This window comes from Myotis brandtii, unplaced genomic scaffold (genome assembly GCF_000412655.1).
Source record: "Myotis brandtii unplaced genomic scaffold, ASM41265v1 scaffold654, whole genome shotgun sequence".
NCBI lineage: Eukaryota > Metazoa > Chordata > Mammalia > Chiroptera > Vespertilionidae > Myotis > Myotis brandtii.
In genome coordinates, this window is record NW_005370538.1 from 1,000,416 (window position 1) to 1,006,066 (window position 5,651).

Genomic DNA, 5,651 nt, shown 5'->3' on the forward strand with positions numbered 1-5,651 from the left:
AGCTTAGGCCTGCTCCCTGCTGGCAAGTGGACATCCCCCAAGGGCTCCCGGGCTTCCAGAGGGATGTCTGACTGCCAGTTTAGGCCTAATCCCCCAGGGAGCAGGCCTAAGCCAGCAGGTGGACATCCCCCGAGGGGTCCCAGACTGCGAGAGGGCACAGGCCGGGCTGAGGGACCCCGAGTGCACAAATTTTTGTGCACCGGGCCTCTAGTATATATAAAATAGAGAAATATGCTAATTAAGCTGAGACACTGTTAATGGGTCACAACCGAACAGGAGGAGGTTGCACGCGCAGCATTGGGAGCGGGGTGGAACTGGGGACTGGCTTCCTTAGTAGTCCTGCAGGGTCAATCTCAAGAGGACATGCCAGGCACCAATGGACCATTGCTGCCTGCAGGATCCCGTCAGCACTGCCGGCATCCTGGAACTCGGCCTCTCGCACTGAGGGCACTTCCCATCCCTTGGACTGGCTCCCTTAGTAGTCCTGCAGGTTGAATCTGAAGAGGACAGGCCAGGCACAAATAGACCAGTGCTGCCGGCACTTGAATGTGAGCAGACAGAAGGAAAAAGACCTTGAAGGCCTGTCGGAGGCGGGTTTGCATTTAAAACCAAGTGGGGTGGTCCGGAGCTATGTGGCACTGACAACCATGGCAGTCTCTGCATCAGCAGTGCGGCTGTGGCTCGGAGTGTCGGAAGTGAGGGCCATGCAAGCCAGAGGCTTTGGCTGCCAATGGTCAGCTAATTTCAGCTCCAAGGCAGACATGATCAGGGAAGCCAGTCGGACCTTGGCAAAAAAAGAGAAGGCTGAAGAGGAATGATACTTCCAAGAGCGGACTAAAGAACAGCTGGAAGCCTTGAAGAAACAACATGAAGAAGAGATCACTCAACATAAAAAGGAGACTGAGCCTCTGCAGAAAGAAACTGAGCGGCACAAGCAGAACATCAAGAAACTGAAAGATCATGATACTGCGGTGGTGTCAGGGTGAGGGACAGCCATATTTGCCGGTGCGGCCTGAGTTGTCAACAACAAAAAGTGTGCGGGAGCTGGGAGGGCACATATGGGGGAGGGGGGATGTCTTACAAACTGAACTTGACCACACACATGCCCACCGCCTCCCTCAACATGCTGGGAGCATCCACCCACTTTCCACTAACATGGCGACATCCTCCCAGTTCCACCAGCTGCTGAGTGACTATGGACCACCATACCACCATCTCTAGGCTACACGCAGGGAACAGGGAACAGCCAGGTGCCCCAGAGCAAATATACTGAGCTGCTGGACATCATCAAAGAGCTGGGGAAGGAGATCCGACCCATGTACTTGGGCAGCAAGAGTGCGATGGAGAGACTGAAACAAGGCATCATCCACGAGAGAGGGCTGGTTCAGGAGTGCTTGGCCGAAAGGGAGGGGAAGGCCAGGTCCTAGCCTCTGAGTCAGCGCGAAAGGCTCTCCATCTTCTGCCAAGAAGTGACAGCTCATGCCCCCTCCCCTGCCATCTTCATAAGGAACTTAGTTTCAAAATGGTAACAGCTTGGTTTCTCCTCCCCATTTCCCGTGGTTCGTCAGACTCCGAACCTCCCGTCCCTGAGATGGAGAAGAGATTTTTGCAGTTATTAGGTTTACATATTAGTTAGGAACTAACCAAGGTGGTTTTGTGTGTGTGTGTGTGTGTGTGTGTGTGTGTGTAAGCATTGATTTACATGATCCTCCCATCCCCGAGATGGAGAAGAGATTTTTGCAGTTATTAGATTTACATATTAGTTAGGAACTACCCAGGTCGTTTTGTATTTTTTTTTCTTTAAAGCATTGATTTACATGATGCACGTCAGTTACCTATCACAGCAAATGGTAGTTGGCCTCCCAGATACTGGTGTTTCTCTTCTGGATACATTTCTGTCACTCACATGGTTCTTTATGTTTCTCTTCTGAGCTGTCCAACTCTGAGTGTTTGTTTCATCGAGTTCTTTTTTTTATTATTATTGCTTAAAGTATTACAAAGGGTATTACATATGTGTCCTCTTTTTTCTTCCCCGCCCTTGACAATCCTCTGACCCCCCCTACCACCCAGTGTCTTATGTCCATCGGTTATGCTTATATGCATGCATACAAGTCCTTCGGTTGATCTTTTCTGAGCACTTTAGTAGCCCATGCCCGTTCGCCACACAGTATAAATTCTGCTCAATGTAACTATTTTTTTTTGCTTAAGCATTTGAACGACTATTAGTACTTTGAAGTCAATCTTTAAAATGCACAAGTTATAAATACAGAAGAAAGAGTAACTTATTGAACGAACCTGGCCTGACAAGGACCCCTGAAATTTCCCCTAAGGATGTATGTTGATTTCAGTTTCGCCTTTCCCATCAGTGGATCCAAACATCTGGAAGACAGTGACTAATAGTGTTTACATCTTTGTATGTATTTATTACTTGATGTAATAAAGCTTATTTTCATTAACCAAAAAATTAAAATAAAAGAAACTGAAAGATCATGCTGATGATTAAGTGCAAACAGTTCCCCATAGAATGGTTACATACCATCCACTTCTATGAAGACATAGTTCCGGTAACTAATATCTATCTATGCTGCCAACAGATTATAATAAATTGTGATCAGTGGGGAAAAAAACCAAGTGGGGTGACATCGGAATTATCCAAGTGCGTCCCCAACCCCTTCACCTGCCCAGACACCCAGGGTCCCTTTATAGCTGGGCTGAGCCCAGTGCTGCCCAATAGCCTAGACACCAAACCTGACCACCTCTCTGGTTTGACCCAAACATCTGAAGTTCGCATTAGTTGCCAACTTAAGAAATTGGAGCGTCTATGTAAAATCAGGATTCCCCACTTCTCTTTCCAAAGTGGCCGATTGGGCTACCAACCAAGGGTGGTCAGTGTCACTTCAACCCTAAGAGGAACCTCCAGCTTGGGGGTGTGGTGAGGAGGAAGCTATCCTCCAACCCAGTGCACCCCACTCTGCCCCAGTGAGACAGCTTCAGTATTTCAGCTCCAGCAGACATAACACGTCCCAGCAGAAAGGGAAAGTGTAGCCCTGGCCGGTGTTGCTCAGTGGATAGAGCCTCTGCCTGAGGACTGAAGGGCCCGGAGTTCAATTCCCGGTCAGGGTACATGCCTCGGTTGTGGGCTTGATCCCCAGTGTGGGGCATGCAGGAGGCAGCCAATCAATGATTCTCTCTCTCATCATATGTTTCTATCTCCCTCCCTCTCTGAAATCGATCTATACTAATAAAAGGGTAATATGCTAATTAGACCAAACAACTTCTGGACGACTTTCCGGACGACTTTCCGGACATCCTTTCGTACAAAGCCATAGTGGCAGAGCCGAGGCAGAGGCGGTTAGGGGCTATCAGGCTGGCAGGGGAGAGCAGTTAGGGGGATCAGGCCGGCAGGAGAGAGCAGTTAGGGATATCAGGCAGGCAGGCAGGTGAGTGGTTAGGAGCCAGTGGTTCCAGATTACAAGAGGGATGTCCAACTGCCGGTTTAGGCCTGATCCCCCAAGGGGTCCCCGATTGGAGAGGGTACAGGCTGGGCTGAAGGAACACCCCCCTGCACAAATTTTGTGCACCGGGCCACTAGTTTGCTATAATAGTCATGTATAGAGGCAGGATTTGGTGGCAGTATAGTATGCTGGCTCAGTATCTGAAGACCCATGTTCTAATTTTAGCATTATCACTTCCTAGTTGTCAACCTAAATAAGATACTAGATTTCTTTTTATCTCAGTTTCCACCTATTAAAATGGAATTTATTATATTTACATTCAGAAAAATGTTCTGAAGATTATTCAATGCATGAAAAAGACTGAGTCCTGTACTGAGATCTTAGTATGGACTCAAAAGCATAAGTCATTGTTATGCATTACTTTTATAATCAGAAAAGAAATGTTATTTTAAAAATAGCTCTGGACTTCAATACCCTTAGTTGGTCATTGGCCTCAGGCATTTTGTTTGCCTAGCAGTTTATTGGATAGCAAAACATGATTTTTTAAAACATAACACAGAAAACTTGTACTGGGGGGGAAAAAGTAGTTAGTTTCACTCTGAAGTCCCTATGGAAAAAACAAACAAACAAACAAACAGTTTATTTAATTGTGAGGGTAGAGCTAACAAAATCAAACCCCAGCTTCTTGGGATATTTATGGAGGGTTTGTTCTTTTTTAATACACTGAGTGTTTTCACTGTAACATGTTTTTTGATATTTTGTGAGATGTCAATGGTATCAGTTGTCCATCAGTGATCCTTTACAAATAAGCCATGTCAGGCTGTACCACATATATCTATCAGCTTCCTTACATAATCTTGGGGTACCAAAGGGCACTGGGCAAGTGATTGTATGAACTCAACTTTAAGTAGTTCATCAAGCACTCTCCAGAAAACAGGGCAGGGAAAATGATTCCCTTCTCCAGGAAGTAATCAGCCCTAGTTAAGATGACACAGAGTCTTTTTGAGATGCCAATCTGACAACCCAGTGTCAGGTCAGGAAGGAGGAGATGGATTGAGTTCAGACATGGAAGGAAATGTATACAATTCACTAAAGCATCTCACACAGAACAAGCATTGCCCATCATAGATGATGGTCAGATACTGAGTTAAATGACTGAAGACACAAAGCGAGAGCAGATGTAAGGTAGGAAATTAGTCTGAGGATTCAACTTCAGATTGGAGATGATTCAATGCAAAAGAAGGCTGGACAGTGGAACCAAGATATAAATAAATTTACCTGCAAATCTTGGTGGGGTGGGGAACACCTCTGCCTGTTTGATTATTCAGGGACAATCTGGGTACTCTTGACAACTTCAAGAAAGCTCTCTGGGAAGAAAACCACCAAATCCAAATAACTATCCTAGAAAATGACTCAAAAACACTAATTGCAACTCTAAGTGCTCACTAGACTTACTCACTTAGAGGCTATGAGTGCTCACTAATGTCCAAGTTCTCTTTGTCCTGAGCACACAGCTAGAGTATATTACCCAGTCACTCTTGCAGTTAGATATGGCAAATGACTGAGCGCTGGCCAATTGAACATGAGTGGAAGTGACCATATAATTTCTAGTCTATCACTCTAAAACCAATATATGCAACAGCTCCTCCTCCCTGTCTCAGTCCCTGTGGACCTACATTAGATTGTAAGGGGGAAAAAAGAAACTTTTCTTGTTCTTGTTCCCAGCCACTGAAAGGTGGGGGGTGAGTGGGTAAGTGGGTAGAAATTAACAGGGGAACTTATATTCAAATATACATGTCCCATGGACCCAGACAATTGTGTGGTGAAGTTCTGGGATGGGTGGGTGCTGGGTGGAGGAGGTCAATGGGAAAAAAGAGGGAGGAAACATCTGCAATACTTTCAACAATAAAGATAATATTTAAAAAGTTAAATCTCTTGTGCTCAGCTATTGAGTCTTTGTGGTAGATTATTACAGCAGTTAGACTACCCTGATTATGCAATTGGTCTTGTTTTTCCCTTCTCCCTATATAAGCACTATAATTATACTTCTAAGTAACATCTCTTAACAATACCAGGAACTATTTTCTCTTTTTAAAATATTTTTTTATTCTTGTTCAGAATCATCAATCATTATTCAGACATAATCAAGGTTGGCAATTTGGCTCATGAATTGCTAATATATATTCTAGAAGTATA

At 45.1% G+C, this 5,651-nt stretch overlaps 1 pseudogene; it reads left to right on the plus strand.

Moving 5' to 3' along the window:
- Positions 1–1,072: 1,072 nt before the first annotated feature.
- Positions 1,073–1,427, plus strand: LOC102257266 (annotated as a pseudogene).
- Positions 1,428–5,651: the final 4,224 nt, after the last annotated feature.